Here is a 17987-nt window from a genome sequence, read left to right as displayed (position 1 = left end):
CCACCACCACCACCACCACCACCACCACCACCACCACCACCAAGATAGACAAAGGCAAGATCGAGCCTAAAACAAAAATAATAGCGTTCCTGATGCCCGCGAGTTGCGTTGCCGACGGAAAGTGCGCCACGGACCAACGGCTTTTTACACCCCGAGTAACGAATGATGTATGCAAGTCGCCTCTGCACTGCACTTGTAACTTGTAAATGTCGTTTCGGTTACGCAAGTCCGCGACTCTCGACATCCTAAAATTGCTCGATTTCAACTTGGACTTCACTTTGCTCAATTGCTAAAATCCCGGGCGCTTTACGGCGTCAACGACAAGCTTGCCTTCATTCAGTGATACTTTTCAAACTTTGCCTTTCCGTTTGCAACAAGCAGTGGACATTTTCCATTTTCTTAATAATGGCGACTGTGCGCTCGACAATAGAGGAGCGGAGCGTCGACTTTACGTTCTCGCAATCGTTTTATTAAAGTCCCGGCATAAAACAAATGCCCCTTCCGATCAGGTTTCGTCAGTTGTAAAAAACAAAAAAAAAGTTTATTGCCTTATAGAAAATGACAAAGACTAATGATCGCAATATCGCTTTTCTAAATCCAACATCTCATAAGCCTAGCAGCGCCCAAAGTATTTTTTAAACGAAGTACCTTGAGTCGGAGAGTTAATGAACTTGATTTTTCTCTTCTCTCAAAAGTAGTTCAACATTTTTTTTTCTTCTCTTGTTTTGTTTTTCTTTCAATTTTTACCGCCCGTATTCTCTCTTCTTTAAGTGAGAGAGACCAAGCTAATGCGATCGTGTTAATATTATAGAGTTTACGTAAAATAATACGTCAATGCCAGTCGCTCTTATATTATCTCGCAGCTTTTGAAAAAAAAAAGAAAAAAAAATAGGAAAGAAAGAGAGAAAAGGAACGAGCACGAACAGATACGACCTCGACAATTACAATGTCAATATTCGTTGAACAGTTATGAATTTTTTTTTTCTGTTTTTGTTCCTTTGTTTTCCTTTTTTTTTTTTTTTTTTTTTTTTTTTTTTTTTTTGATTTGTTTTGTTTGGTTTTGTTTTTTAAACGTTGAACGGACATTACAGTAAGTAAAGTCCATAGTGAATCAGTCGATTGCAAATATGCCTAAATACGGGAAGAGTCTAATTACGTTAAACTAGACTCCCGATTCGAACGGTTTCTTACTTGGTCAATTATTTCGAGTTGAAGGATATTTTCGCACAAGTGTACTAAGAGTGCGTTTGAGGACGATAACCTATGATTATCCAATTGACAGTGAAAGATCATCGTGGAAAAGGTGCTCGTCAAATAGTCGTTTCTTCTTCTTCTTCCTCTTCCTCCTCATCTTCTTATTCTTCTTCTTCTTCTTCTTCTTCTTCTTCTTCTTCTTCTTCTTCTTCTTCTTCTTCTTCTTCTTCTTCTTCTTCTTCTTCTTCTTCTTCTTCTTCTTCTTCTTCTTCTTCTTCTTCTTCTTCTTCTTCTTCTTCTTCTTCTTCTTCTTCTTCTTCTTCTTCTTCTTCTTCTTCTTCTTCTTGTGAATTCCAACCACATACGATTTTTCAACGACGACGCGGAATTATCCTGAATTCGATACGACTCCGTGCATTTTCTCATTCGTTTATGTATATTCGCCGTTAGATTTCAGTCTTGCCGAGTCATTGGCTTTTGCCGACATATTCGGCAATGCCTCGAGCACGAGTGTTAAAAATTCAATTTCAACGTTGTGTGTTGCTACATTAAAAATTCGAATATCCAAGTAAACTTTATTTTATCGTTTTATCGGTGATCTCATATCATTGTAGAGAAATCGGACGATGTTGTTTAAATGCGATCGATCATTATATTTAAAAGCTTGATTAATCCATTAAATCCGAGCAATTTCTGCCTACGCGATTTTCAGTGTATTAATTGTTGCAATTCATTTTTCAAGCATTCGTTCTTCTTTGAATATTTGGGCTAACAGTGCTCGTAGAATCGAAGAGATTTTTAAGAATTCTTTGTGTCGGGCAATGTTTTTTTCTTTTTTTTTTTCTACTTCTTTAATTAAGAAACTCGGTGGGTTATGCTGAATTCAGAATTTGTCGGAACAGGCTCGTTTTCCGGAATACAAGTTAATTTATTTCGCTCGAATTGTGCCGCTTGTTTATATTCGAGGTAAAGAAATAAGTAAAATTAGGCACTCTATGCCCGTGTACGGACAATAAATTCGTTGGCTTTGATGTAAATAAGCGATATACTATTTTGTGACATTCGTCAAGGCGCAGCTACGACAAATAATACATTAAAAATATTTATTTTTCACGTCGAGTAATAATATTGCAATTCCTTGTAAAAATGATTCCACGCATAATCCAACAAAAGCATAATAAAATCTCGTGTTTGCCGTTCTACCTGAAATGCAAGAATTCGAGTAATTTTCAAGCATATTATTTCTTAATGAGCCTAATAAGGCCTCGCTCAAGCGCAACGAATTTTAAAGCAAATGTCGTTAAATATATATATATATATATATATATACACGTTTCAATGAAACGAATAAGCGGTAGTGGAGTAATAGTTATTTCGATAAGCTGTAACGCACAAGGCACATGTTTATACAAGAATCCTTGCGCATTGGCAGTGCAACGTCGTCAAAATCGTTACGTAATACCGATAAGAAGCGCAACCATACAGCAGTATATACAGTATATTCATTAGTGGGCGTATAATTTCCGCGAAAATTAAATGATCCATCCAACTTTTCCAAGACACGACCGTGGGTGTATGAGAGAGAGAGAGAGAGAGAGAGAGAGAGAGAGAGAGAGACAGAGACAGGATCAATGGAGCTCCGAACGTTTGCGAAAAATACTAATCTTTGGTCGCGAGCTCCTGAATATTAAAGCACCCGTCTCGACATCTAGACACAACCAGAACACGGGGCAAGACAGAGACACGGAGCTGCGAGAGAAACTCGTGAAACGTGTTTTCCGTTGCGTGCTAGCCAAGCGAACCGAGGTGAGCGCCGCTCGAGTGAAACGGATAAGAAGGAGGAGGAGGAGAATTACTCACTCGAATTCCTTATTAAAGGTGTTGTGTCGCGGGCGTGCGTACCGATAAGCCTATAAAGCCGATAAACCCCTTCTCTTCATTGTCGCTACGCCGTTGGAATTTCACGTCCACTTTGTAAAATTGGTGGAAATTTCAAATGCCAGCCTGATAAATATCTAATAATGCACATGGAGAGCTTAATGAAGTGCGCCCGCTCGCAATTATCGCACGAGGATCGTCGTACAAAGGTGCCGCGCTCGTCGAGTTCGCTTAATAATATCATTAGCTGCGGACTCGACAAAAAAAAAACACAAAACAAAAAAAAAACAAAAAAAAAACGTGAGACCGATTCGAAATCCCGGATTATAATATACTTTCCATTACGGTATTCGATGCTGCTCTGTACGGTAGCTTACTCGCTCAAGGAAACCGACAAAATTTGCGAAGATATTAAAGGGTCACGTGATTATGTAAATTCTTCTCGTCCAGCGTAACAGGATTAATTTCGCACGAGCGTTCGCTCGCCGTTCGACCGCTTCTGAAACGCTTCTATAATGCCTTACGCCTCGTGGAACTTATTTACTCGGCTTTGAAGATGCTTTCACTGACCCCCTGCCGTCCTTCTCATTCGCCATTTAAATCAAAATTGTTACCCGGCCGGGGAAAGAGAGAGAGAGAGAGAGAGAGAGAGAGAGAGAGCGATAGAGAAAGCCACGACCCTTCTCAATTTCAACAAAGCCCTTTCTCAAATATGATTGTCGTCCCGTAGCTCGAATGCGCGCAGACTCAAACGCGCATCTTCAAGAGCTAAACGTTTTGAAATGTGTTTTTAAAAATAGTCCTTTGCTTCCTCGATATGAAATTAACGTTCCCCTCGACGTTGGAACACTTTTTTTTCCTTTCCTTTTTCTCGTTGTTCGTTCTTTTATTGTATTTTATTTTAAAGGATAGGCTCCTTCTCACGAGGAGAAACGACAGCGACAATGGGAGCGAAAGTCATTCCTTAAGAAGAAGGTAACTCGAAATTTTAAGACAACCAAAGAAGCTTGGAAATAGCTAGCTAAGCGCCACTTTGCCATCCTATAAGACAGACAAACCGAGTGTACGAGAGAGGGAGGGAGGGAGGGGGGAGGGGGGAGGGTGTGTGTGTGTGCACGCGAGCGTCTGTGTAAGAATGGCCGACATTGACATTTCCAATTGTTTGAATCGAGCGCGAGATTTCGTTGAGCCCGCAAAAAGACTCGTTCGAAGAAAAAGTACATTCTCGTCGATAATCTTGGAGGGAAGAAGCCTCATCGTCTCCGAGTCTCTTTAAATTTAAGCCAGTCAGTAACCTGAACAAAAAGCGCGACTTAGAAAGGAGAAAAAGAAAGAAATCCGATGCTTCGGCATAATCCACGTGGAATTGAGAAACGAGCAAACAGCGAGCGAGAGAGCGAGATGGGAGGGAGAAACGGGGAGATAAGGCAGACTTAGCGCACATCTTGCGCGTAACGAATGGAAAGGTGGCTAGGTCGGGCGGCGGTGGGGTGAGGAAACAGGTGTCCGGGGAGCATCGAACCGTCGTCGGCAGTCTCCGACACCGCCGGGAATTCCGGTTTCCCTTGTATTACTCGAACGGGTCACGCACGCGCTCCTTCGCCGGGGCTCCTCCCACCCGCGAACCGCATCATGGCTGTTCTGGCGAGCGCAAACACCGATCAGCCTTCCTCTATTTTATCCTTGCAATTGACCTCCCCCAGCCCTCCTCGCAAATCCTGCAGCAGTAAATAATTCTGTGCGGGAGTGAGTCGATTCAAGGTTAAGATGAGAGCCACATTTCCTTGAAACTTTGTATATCGATCGGGGAGCGGCCGCTCGTCTCCCGGGTTTCTGCGTAAATTGAGACGAGAAGGCGCTTTCCATACTGGGAAACCACATTAAATGTTACTCCAGGCAGGAACCTTACGCAATCTCATCGACTAATTTCGTGGTTTTCTCTTGGCTTACCTGAAAAAGAGATGTTCCGATACGCTGGTTGTGAGCGTGTATATGTGGGAGTTGATGGGAGGTGCAGTGGGCAGGAGGGAGGGAGACACGGGCCCAGGTTTTTATCGCCATTCCCTGCGGCAATGTCGAGTTCTCGGGTAGCAGGTAGACCTCTCCCGGAAAGAACATTCTATGGAAATGCAGCAGCGAAACTTGGCCAGCCTTTGTTTTCCAGATCAGATCCAATCTCGCCTCGTCATCGTCTCTCTCTCTCTCTATCTCTATCTCTATCTCTTTCTCTCTCTCTTTCTCTCTCTCTCTCTGTGCCATACTCAACCCCCTTCTACGCGGTCAGACGCCGTCTCGGTAAAAATCATATAAAGGGACCTAGATTAGGATTTTGACTGGACGGAATATTACCGGGACTTGATGTTTAAAGTTCCTCTTTTAGCTCGTTTTACAAACGCGCGAACAGGCTATTTAATATGAAACTAAAGCAGTGTATTAAGATACTTTAATAAGAAATAAACGGCAATAGACAGTATTATTTCGTCAAGAATATAAGGAGGGATTTTTCTATGCTACGCGAGGGTTTACCCTCTTACCACCAACCGTGCTTCTGAAAATCTATCCTCTTCTTCTTTTTTTACCTGTCCGTTGCGAACAATGAAGCCTCTCTGTCCCGGTCAAACCGAAGGAACAAGACGTCGGGTATGATGAGGGAGAACGACGGGATTGAAAGAAAACACAAGGAGTGAGAAAGGCAGAGGAAAAATTAGATACTTCGGCGGGTACTTTAGTCCTTACGACCTAAGGTCATCCAAGGTCGTTTGCACTAATAATTTTTCCTTTTCACCCTTCGTTTTCATCATCATTTTTCCTCTTTGCCAAGGTCTGCGCATGTGAACATTTTCGAATTAGCCTTGTTTTTCTTCTCCCCACTGCCGCCCCTGTCTGACTGCTCTACAACCTTGGGGCGTTTTGTTATTTCGACAAAGCGAAATGCTTGACCAGAACTTAATCGCAACAGACAGATTTTATTATCTCCCATTGAAATATTTAATTTGATTTAATCTTATCGGTCTCCATTCTCTTTCGTTCTCCACCCCCACCATCGCCACAGGCCGCAATACGAAAGCCATTGGTATGGGAGAGAGATGCGCCGCTCGATGGATTAACATCCTGTCTATGCGCGCTATCTTCTTCCTTTTAATAACTCAGTGTTGGAATAGCGTTTATCTGCGAGAGAGAGAGAGAGAGAGAGAGAGAGAGGGAGAGAGAGAATATAGTATTAACGTATGTCTGGCTTGCACGTGTTGCCATAATTACATAAAAGCAGCGCTTACATTCCGGGCATGATTTGTAAAATTTTACTCCTTATTAAAGCGCCTTTCAAGTTTAATCTAGCGAGCGAGTCATTTTTTCGTCTCTTTCTTCTTTTATCGTATCATCGTATCATCGACTATCACGGCTAAAGTATCGTTTTACATTTTGTTGTCATTTGCAATAGCCCACCTTAGATACTACGTAATACTATTTTAATAATTTTCCGTTAAAATTCGTTTCTTTGTCTCAATGGCATTTAAAAATCATAAATAAACATACCTCTAATTGTTATATACATGTTTATATATATATATATTCTTTTTTATTCTTTTCCCCTTTTCTTCTCTACAATCGTAAGGATTATGGATTTTTCTCGATTAAGACAAAAATACTTGCTTGTCTAAAAACGGAGGAGAAAAATGTCGAAGGACAAAGGAGAAGAAGCAGAGCCGAGCGCCAGGCATAAAGAGCGTAATGAGAGCCACACAGAGGACGACGAGTCATTACGCGAGATAATTTGTCAAAGCGAGCCTCGCTTGACTCTCCCACTACTGGCAACGTCATCGAGAGAAAAATAAAGAGAAAAACGAGACTTGCAAATGGCTTCGATGGCCTGTAAAACCGTCAGCTTTGCGGTCACCCTCGACTCCTCGTGCCCCTCCATCCACCCCACCCACTCGTCCCACCACCCCCATTGTGTATATCTCCCTCTCTTTATCTCTTCTCGCGTTTTTCAGACTACAGCTTTTGTCTTTGTCCTCGTTTTTTTTTTCCGTTTTTTTTTTTCGATCGGTGTGTGAAGTAGTAGTCCCCCCACCTTCGACGCTTCTTACCTTGAAGTTTGCTGGCCGATATTATTCGTCAGCAGGGGCCCGTGTCCTTCCCAAAGACACTTGTCTGCATTGTTTGCCGATAATGAAGAGATATTTTTACTGAAATTACACGTGAATTAAATTCATTTGTATTTTTCAGTCGTTATATTTCTGCTCCTCTATAAGCGCTTTATAAGGATGAGTAATTTTGTGCGAAGACAAAGGAGAAAGGGTCTCAGCGCTTCGATAATCTACTTCCACGTAGCATTATATAAAATCCTCCTTCCTTCTTCCTCTCTTTGGCAATCAACGTTTTTCTTCATTTATCTCTTCAGCAACTTCATCTCGGTTCCGGGCTAAGGACAAAAAGACGGCGAGAAAACGCCCGCTGAATCACAACCGCAAATATCCTCTCGGCGTATAACTTGCCACTTTTGCTTTATCTCAATCTACTGTTCTACCTTTCACAACGCGCCAGTGCTTGATTTTTTGGACGATGAACAAGGGATAAGGTTGGAAGTGGTGGGGAGAGGAGCAAAAGAAAGCAGCCTCACTTTTATCCTTTATCTTGAAGGAGCTCCCTTTAAATTGGCCTTTCGGGTAAAATGGCTAGTTTGTTTTTCTCCGAACGTTCCATAAAAAGACGCAAAATCTTTCTTCCATCTTATTTAAAACCCATGAATATTTGCTTTCGATGAAGCGAAACTATGCTTTCCCATTATCCAGTTATCCAGCAATTTCGTGTTTATAATTCTACTGCAATTTTCACGTGGATTTCAAACAGTGTGTAATAATTATTCGTATTATTAATTTGTATATTTGTCATCGAATTTATCTCGAAGCTCTAATACAGCCTGTTTGGCGTGAAAAATAAGGACATGGTAACACTGCTCATTTTTTAAATATGACTTTTAAAATAGAAGAAGAGATAAAAAGTATTCTAATCATCTGTATAAATTGCATAAATCAGAGTCAGGATTCAGGCAACTAAATAGATAAAATGTAGCGAGTTGAGCGCTGGTTAGGATCGCAATTTGGGTCAATATAGAAAGAGAGAAAGAGCAAGCCGAGAGACATGCCAGTCGTCACTTGGTCGCCGGTTTCAGTTGCATAATTCACATTTTGCGTGTAGGTGCGAGCGCGCGCGCGCCTACGTGCATGTGTATCCGCGTTACAATATATTCTATTATTGTGGTTGTGTAGTGGTGGTGGTGGTGGTGGTGGTGGTGGTGGTGGTGGTGGTGGTGGTGGTGGTGGTGGTGTGATGGTGGTGATGGTGGGAGGATGCAGTTGAAGCACGTGGCATTTTGAAGATAAAAAATTTTCAAATAAAAAAAGTCAAATATGTCTTTTGATTTTACGAAATCTCTGTACAATCGTTATAAGTTTCAACCTTTAAAATTAGATGAGACTATTACGTGCCGGTTGACTAGCCATTGTCTAACATTGTCATTGGCCTAAATCTCGCCCGAAAGGATTATTTGAATTCATATGCCATCTGGCTGTGATTTTTTGAGTAATAGACATCTTAAGGAGACTTGAAATCTCGATGTATTTGTATTGAATTCCTATTTAGAAGGGATGTATGGGAAATAGCGTTCTGAAAGTTATTTGCCATTAATTAATCCTACAAAGCGTGAAACGCTTCCACATAGCCTTGAAAGAAAGTTTTATTAATTTACAAACATACATGTATCATTGCGCTTTAAAAACTTTTCAAATAAATGAAAAGAATCCTATTATAATAATAAACGGACTTTTAAAAGTACTCGGATCATTTAGCGAAGTGGAACATATCGAGCACTTTACGATAAATTAGAAGCGTTCTGGGCATTATACGATATAAATCACTATTTTTTATGGGTCACGATTGCAGTTTCCTTGACCAATGGGATTCTGTCTTTTGAAGAAAAAAAATAAAAAAAGCCCATGTACATCGACTGGAACTGTTTTCTCCGGGCTCATTAATTACTTGTAAGACTGTTTAGCGGAGAAACGCTATAACGTCTGGAACTTTACGAGAAAACACTAAAGCCTTCGAGTGGCCGGAGGCATTTTATGAAAAGATTCCAAGGACGCCTCTTTAGTCTTTTCTCTCTCTCTCTCTCTCTCTCGTGTATTATTTGCCTTCGGTTGATTTTTCTACTTCGATATGTTTTTTTTCTCGGTACTTCGGATTTTGCGTACGTTTAAAAAGGATGAAGATGAGGTGATCGTTAACCTTGTTGTTTTACAGTTACTGCCGCCACCGCAGTCGCTGCTGCTTTGAATGCGAATAGCAGTTTCTCTACAATATGAAAGGGAAATTAGCCGCGATGATGGCAATGAAAAAGGGGAATTTATAGAGTTTCTTACTGTGGCAGGAATTACGTCATATGATTTCGATATAATAGCTAAGCGTAACTTACCTTTCTTTTTCTTTTGATATGTTTTGAGACTTAAGTAGTCGTGAGTTATGTGTTTTCGTTTCAATCTCGAATATTATTATCGGGCATTCAAATGGATATTTAAACTTATTAAATTATCGTTAAATTTGGTGCAATCTTTAATTGAATCCCTTCGTTTCAATAAAATAGTAAAAAAAATGCGTATTTATAAAGCGATCGAGTTTATAGCGTCAAATGAAAAGCGATAAGATCGATGTTATATAAAGAAACGTAGGAAAAAAGAAACGCCGATTAAATTTTAATACTATTACATAAAAATAGCGATTAAATAACCGTGAGCATTTAAAAATAGCTCTGCAATGAAAAAAATAAAGCCTTAAGGTGAAAATTGCCTCAAAACCTAGAGCTACATACGTTAAGTCACGAACTGTGAGATAACGTCTATGCATACGTGCGTGAATTGTGTGTGCGTGTGCGTCCATGTGCGTGAGTACGCGTGTACAAACTTATTTGTATAAATTCAAGCATAAGTTAACTTGATATATATATATATATATACACTATGTGCGAGGAATTTCTGAGCACAATAACATAAATGTGCGCATAGGGAAGGCTAGGAATGCGCGAAAGTACGACACAACTTGCGCACGTGACGCTTCGATCCAACAAAGCCCGAGAAAGAAAAACACGCGTACGTACATACATACATACGTAGGGGCTTTTAGAGTAGGCGCTACCGAAAGGGGAACGGTGATTGAAACTTTAGCGACAACGTCTGCCAGGTCGATATTGATCCAATTAAAGTTCGACACGCTGTTGCTCTGGGCGTAACCACCTCGGATCAATGCCGCTCCTCATCGCATTTTGTTACTCTCGTTGTTGTTCGGTCATCCCCTCCCCCACCACCCCTTCCCCCCACTTACTGTATAATGAGCATTTTTCCTTACACTGTTTACATTCTTAATCTGTATAAACAAGATTCCTGGAATTATTGTCCGTTCTTCTCTCATTCTCTACCTTACTAATGCGGCTAAGAGCGCGATTCTTTAATTTTAAAGATAAATTGAAGTGTTGAGTATTCCCATCTCCCTGGAAATTCCAATTATCTACATACGTTTCGACTTTTCTTGTTTAATAACCGGTTGATAACTGTTTATTATCGCGAATCTTGCCATGCATTAATCCGACGCACTTCGGCATGTTAATTATTAAAACACACTTTTCATACTCATAGATTAATGTAGTGCAAATGAATAAATATTTGATATAAAACTAATGAAAATCTAATTTGCTACATAAATTAAGTTGCAAGATTTAATTAGCTATTGTAAGAAATAAATACAATGACTATTTGATACATTGTATCTTCTAATAATACGAATAATGTGACGCTACGGCGTACGAAAAGTCTTTAAACTTGAATCTTTTTCGAAAACTTCAGGTCTTTATATTTTGAATGATATTTAAAAATTTATAAATATTCGTGCTTTCAGCGGCCAATTTTAAATTAAATACATATATTGACGTACGTGTATATTTAATTCACACACGCATTTAAGCACACGTACATGCATTTGTGCCCGTTTAAATAAAGTCAAGGTCGTGCAATCCTAATTGGGCACTTGTAACTTTTTCATCGTGATCGTTCTCCTTTGGATAGTATACGAGTACGTTCCTTTATTTTATTTTTGTTTTTTGTTTTTTGTTTTATTGGCATATATAAGAGTCTGAAGGATATCCAGCAGCTAATAAGTCCTTTGAATTGCTGCGTTAGACAGCTCACATGTGTACTTATAGTAGAGTACTCCATAAGTAGCTATTATAAAAATTCAAGTTAGTAGTCTTTATAGACTTAAAAGCTCTAAACTGAGAAAACTAAGTAGCTTATATTCTCATATTGCTTATAAATAGAATAGCCACCGAACTGAAAATAATTTAAATACGTCGAACCCATCTAAATATTCTACAAATACCGCGTGAGTATCGTCGGTTTAAAATAACCACAAGAAAAGTGAAGAAGCATCACAAACGTTCTACGTTGATTATGTTTTTTTCTAAAAAAAAAAAAAAAAAGACGAAGAAGAAGAAAAGGAAAAAGTAGACAGACAGACGATGCATAGCCTATTTCATTAAGTTTCGATTTCAAATTTGTGACAAGCCTTGGAATTGGAAATCGATTTGACAATTTCTGTAAGCTTGCGATGTAACTGCGCGTAACAGAGTTCAAGGAACTTTCGCCGAGCGGGTTTTCGAAACGCGGCCTTCGAGGGTTAGGGGAGGGGGGTGAGAGTCGAGATCCTTCCGTATCGTAAAGTGAAGACGAGAATGACTTTTATAAATACAAAGTACACAGAAGCTTCTCGATAACAGAGGAATTTGCCCTTAATCGCACACTTTTGTGTATCATTGTCAATTACGCTTTGCCTTACATACTTTTAAATAACAACGTCGTGAATATAAATAAGGCTCCAGTAAACAACTTTAAAATAGCTAATTTTAATTAAACTATTGTTGAAAACGACATAAGGTAGGGAGGGGGGATTGCCTTTTAGAAGCGTAACGTCTAGAGTTCCATATGTCTACCTCATCATACCATCTTTTAAATACAGTGATTAATAACGAACATTTCAGCACTTCTACCTAACTAAAATAATACCGACGAGCATCATTTACCCATTGTCTTTTAAAATTGATTATCCTTTTAAATGATTTTACATTTATGATTTCATGAGAGTTCATTGGAGACGCTGAGGCTCGAGGCCGATAGAATCCCGCGCATTAGCTTACATCTCGGAAATTTATTGAAAGATATGCGACCGATGTTGCGCACTGCGTGCGTGTACGTAAATATAAAGCGATTTCTACTCTGAAGAGAGGAAGAGAGAAGAAGCACACTCCCCGATTGTACACAACGTCTCGAATTACAATTCCAACGTACGTCGAAGTCCGATAGATATGTATCGGTCGTTCGTCAGTGCACGCGAATTTACAACTTACAAAAGCTTCGCTCTTTTTCTTCTTTTTCTATCTCCACAGACGCGTCTCAACTCCTCCCCTCGTAACTCCCCCCTACTCAGCACAAATCCCTTACCCTCCCCTTGCACTCCCCATGTCACTACTTCGAAACTTTAATAGAGCGTTATTACAAAGTTAAACAAAGTACGTCTGTTTTGAGTTCGCGGACGTATATCCTCGATTTTTACGGAAACGTTTCTTGGCTGCGATCCAGATGAGAATCCGAGAAGAGACTCGTCAGCTGCTTGTCGTCGACCAGCGGAAAAATACACTTTTCTTGGAAACACACTGTCCATTGGCAAGCGCTCCTCGTTTCTCCTCTTACTCGCCCTTTTCTCCTTTTAATTACACCCGTACACACTCTTGTACGGCTTTCTTCCTTTTAATACTACAGTCGTTTTAAACCGGCTCTTACCCATCTATACTCCTCTCTCCTCCTCCACCAATGGCATATTTATCATTACGTATTCAGGTAAAAAAATCCGAGCGGCTAGCGCTTAGCATTGAATGTGGACAAAACAATGCAAAACAAACAAACGAACGAGCGAACGAACAAACAAACAAAAATCGGAAAGAATAAAAAAAAAAAAAAAAAAAAAAAAAAAAAAAAAGATAGAAAGAAACATTCAAAGCGCCGCGATACTCTTATCGCACGTATAAAAACACATATTTTACTATATTACATGCCTACGTAATTACTCGGCAGAGGCATTCGTTGTCCACATGACAGGCTTCGATAAATAAAATAAAGTAATAATTTATTTTATCGGAAATCCGGGCGCTAAGCGCTCAAATAATACGTATCCCGTTTTATCTCCAGATTAAACTTTTAACATCCTTATTAGAAATGAATGGCCCCTAGTCTCTCCTCCCTCCCCTCCCCCACCCCGCCCCTATCTCACCACTCTCTATTCTCCCTTCCCTGCTGTTTCTTACATGTAAAAAAAAATTAAGTCGAACGACGGCTCAAACGCGTGCGAGTTTATCGGAAGATTAAGAAAAGTCGTTAGTATTACCATCGGGACATTGGAGGCAATTAAACGCGAAAAAAGAAATGAATATTGTAAATACAAATTCGTGGAACGCAAGTGAGCCTTGTTGACCCGAGGTATCAACAAAATTGATACAAGCAGCTCAAGGTGATCCTTGTTGTAACGGTTTCACATGTTACAAGGAAATACGAAGCTGACGCCGCGATACAGATTATCGATATTACACTTTGTTATGCGTCAAGAGAGATTCCAATGAGCACGAATGCCATTCTGAATAATCGCTGTCGTAAAGGATAAATTAATCTGACGATATTCCCAGACCTGTCGTACGCTTTATCCCAAAGGCTGTTAACATTCGTAATGTCGAGCCGCGCGTGATACGACTGGGTGCGCGACAAGACTGCGTCCTCGCGACCCACTCCACTTTTATCCCTTGGAAATGAAGGATGACACGCGAGACCTGGCAATATCCTCTCTCGCTTCCTGCCTACGCATACAAAATGTCCCTTTATTTTTGCATCGCGGGGTCACGCACCGACATCGATCAGCGACAGCGTCTACCGATTATTCTCCCCCTTGCATCCCCTCGCATCGGAGAATCGGAGACCCCGTGACCGAACGATTGTATCGTAAGTCGTTGTTTCTGCGACCTCTCGCTACTACGAGGAGGCTGCACAATTCACCATCGTTCCTCTAGATTTGTAAAACTTGTAAATCTCTGGATTTTTGTCTAGAGGTAAATAAAATTAATATCACTTGGCTCGAAAACTCGGATCTTGGTCCGAGTGGAGTCCCCTATTCTCACCTTTCAGCCGCCCATCAATTGCATCGAATGACCCTTGAATACCCCGGTATACGTCTCTTGACTATTACTACTACCTACCATCCTCTCACTCTCTCTCTCTCTCTCTCTCTCTCTCTCTCTCTCTCTCTCTCCCTCCCTCTCCCCAATTTATCATCACCTCTGTTGTATAATCAGGGGAGAGTGGAAATTCGTTGCCGACGCCACTTTCTCTCCTTACAGATGCGCCGTCGCCATCACCCCATGGTTCGAAGAACCCCGCCCCGATCTCCACATCACTTCGTAACGCCACGTAAACAAAACCCTCGTCGCATTTTCCAACGCTCGCAGCTACGCTTTCACAATTTGCATCGCTCGCAATAGAACATTGGTGGGACGAGGGTTAGGAAGAAAATGGAGCAGATCAGCGCCATTGCGGAAAGAAATTGCAGAGGTGCTGCTCGGAGGCTGACAATAAAAGCCCGCTCGTCACCACGGCCACTTCCTGCACGCCATTCTAGGTCACTCGTCGTCTGGTATCTACCATTATGGCGACAACACTTGGCTCGAGGCTTTTAACTTGACGGAGTGACGGCCTCTACGGCATTATGCAAAAGTTTCCTCTCGATGTCTCTCGTGTTACGTGACGATAGCGCATTCATGAATACCCAAACCCATCTCTAAACGATGCAAAGTCGACCCACGGTAATTGTGGTGGTAGTGGTGATGGTGCTGCTGCTGCTGGTGGTGGTGGTAATGATGGTGATATCGCACAGGGGATGCTTATAATGTTGTTCAGGGGAGCACAGATTTTCTTTAGAAATAAACAAAAGTTCCGGCAGACGATAAGCGTAGCAGTGCACTTTATTTTCGTATAATCGTTCGCTTACAATGATTGCGGATAATGGCACTGTGCAAGAAAGGAAATTGATTAGAAGTCGTTAGGTTATTTGTAAATACGGAATACGTGTACGTGATTCAAAGAGCATTTTTTTTTAATTGCGAACTAATCGCTGCCGGTGATAAGCGCACGTAAACTAGAAAATAACACGGCACGTTTGTAATTTAATATGCGTGTAACAATTATTGCATAATAGTGTGCATAATATCGTTGCAGTTGTGCCTGTTTCTTTTAAGTGTGTACCAAATGTATACGAGATGCAATAATCTGTTTTCGGAAAAGGAATGAAAAAGAAAAGAATGGCAAAACTAAAGGCGCATCCACGGGGAAATGACGATTCCTCGTTTGCCCGGCGCTTTGAGACGATACGAGGGTACACAAAGGCAGCCTGAAATAAAAGAAGAAAATAGAAAGACAGAAAGTGAGCGAAGAGAGAGGGGATGAGGAGGGAGGGAGAGAGAGAGACAGAGAGAGAGAGAGAGAGAGTATATGCGAAGGCACAGGCTTACGGTATTTACGGCCGGCGATTCCCGCCCCTCAGGCCTCTGGCGATTATAAATAGCGGAACGACTGCTCGGTTCCATCTTTTTTCTTTTTCTTACTTAAAGACTGGCTTTCTCTTTCTCTTTTTTCTCGTCATCCTTTTTCCCTTTTTTCCCTTGCGGAATTGACTACCACCGATGCCTCCTTCTGCATCTAACGGCCCTTTTTTCTGCTTCTCCCCTTCAGTCCTCAAGAATCATTCGCTTTTCCACAACTTAATAGTCAAGTTGCTTTATTATTACAATAGCGGACAATTTTTAAATCGTTGATAGTCATCACAGACTTCCGAATCTATCGGAATACGAGATATTAAATAGTTTAACTCGAAAATCTATTAGTCCTTATCGTGGCGACACAATCTCCAATGACTTTCATGTAATACTTTTATCGAGCAGCTTTGAAACTTCTCTATTTCCATCGTCACACTCTCAATTAATTTGAAAAAATACTTTTAGTTTTTCTATTAATATACAATGTTTGAGTTTATGTAAATATCAGCGTATAACAAATGATTTTTTGTCTGTGAGAATCTTGACTATAACGTGAAATAATGCTTGAATGTAATAAAAATACGCGCGGACAATGGTTATGAATTACCGGGCAATGCAGGTTTGCAAGAAAAGCCGAATTAGCAACCGCTCGAGTTCAGTAGCTACAATAAACTTAAATGTGATTTAGATGCGTGATTGGAAAATAAATGCTGTGCGCTACGAGCATATATATATATATATATATATATTCCTAACCTATTTTCAATAGGAAAATAACACGACAGAAATTTGCCGCACGCATAGGCCACCTCTTTATCTTATCCGAGGCTCCGTTCCTCTTTCGCGATATCATCGGCGGCAGCTGATTCGAATAATAAAAGCAACTACTTCCCATTCGGCTGGTAAGCAACTCGCGCATGCGTCCCACTTTATCTGACATTCCACATTGCAAAATGCCGAAAGTTTAAAGAACTGGCGATTACTCTTGTTAAACTCGTGTTTATTTCTCTCCCTCTCCCACGCTCATCGCACGTCCCGATTATTCATTTAATCAAAGCTTCCGAGAATATAAGAATTTTTTCGCCTTTCGTCTTTCTTGGCTCGATTAGCCTATTGATAATTTCAGCCTGTATTGGATCATAAATAGCTATTTATCGTGTGGTAGATTTCGTTATTCATGATAGCGTATAATCAAATGTTTCACAAGCCTGACGAGCTTAATCAACAATTATAAAGAAATGGGACTGCAGTGTCTTGCGTTTTATCCAAGAAGCGTAATACATCTTGAAAATGTCACACTTGTTGTGTATTGGGTCGCATGATTTATTCGTTGACGAAATTGCAACATCGCGCAATGCTAAGGGTGATAGAAGTAGAGAAAGAAGGGGGTGGGGGGGAGAGAGAGAGAGAGAGAGAGAGAGAGTGAGTGAGAGAGTGGAAACGTTAGCCACATCGATACGCATTTGATTATGCCACGTACGACGGGAACAAAGAAAATGTAATAAAATTTTTCATTGATTTTGCAAGTTGCCGATAAGAAAAACTATCGCGGATTCCGGGAAACAATACTTGTACATTAATTGGAATTTGTCAAGTATCGTCTTGAGATTTTCTCAAGATTGCGTAAGGATATTTATCGCCCCTCTTTTTATATTCCAACTAAGTATTTCGATAAGCAGTTTCAACTTTGTCTAAATGACGCGTCGCGCGCGTATGCGAGAGAGGAAGAGAGGAGAAGCTCGTATTATTCACACGTACATGTTATAATTGCAATAACAATCAGTTCATAAAGCTCCATTCTTGAATATTAAGATGCATGAAACCGATTGGATGCTGATTAAGCCAATGGAACGGGAAAGATTCTTCTAGTAAAGTTGATGGCATATTAATTTAGATAAAGGACAATCGCAGCGCTCATATGTAAACATGAGAAATTCTGAGGAAGAGAAAAAACGGAAGTGCTTATTTACGCGTGCGTGAGTATCGAGAGTCTCACGATGCGAGAAAAAACCTAGAACCCTGCTCGGCGTGACTCAATCAACGCCACGACGTGTGAGAGTAAGCGAGAGAGGGACGACGAGGGGCAGCTGGGGGGGGGGATAAAAAGACAGAGCAGAGGTGAGCGAAGAAGACGAATAGTGATGATGTTGACGAGGACAGAGATGCGAGGCCACCTCAACTATTGGACTCGACATGTTTATTAATACAAGAATGACGGGGGGGGGGGGAGAGGGAGAGA

General features: G+C 40.8%; 1 protein-coding gene across 1 annotated transcript in view; it reads left to right on the top strand.

The window, feature by feature from the left end:
- LOC105368369 (myb-like protein Q) overlaps positions 1 to 17987 on the top strand; it is a 51038-nt gene that overhangs the window by 659 nt on the left and 32392 nt on the right. The window lies entirely within an intron of this gene.

The sequence above is a fragment of the Ceratosolen solmsi genome, unplaced genomic scaffold (assembly GCF_000503995.2).
Source record: "Ceratosolen solmsi marchali unplaced genomic scaffold, CerSol_1.0 scaffold6, whole genome shotgun sequence".
In the NCBI taxonomy this organism is placed as follows: domain Eukaryota; kingdom Metazoa; phylum Arthropoda; class Insecta; order Hymenoptera; family Agaonidae; genus Ceratosolen; species Ceratosolen solmsi.
This window is presented reverse-complemented; position numbering and strand designations above follow the sequence as displayed.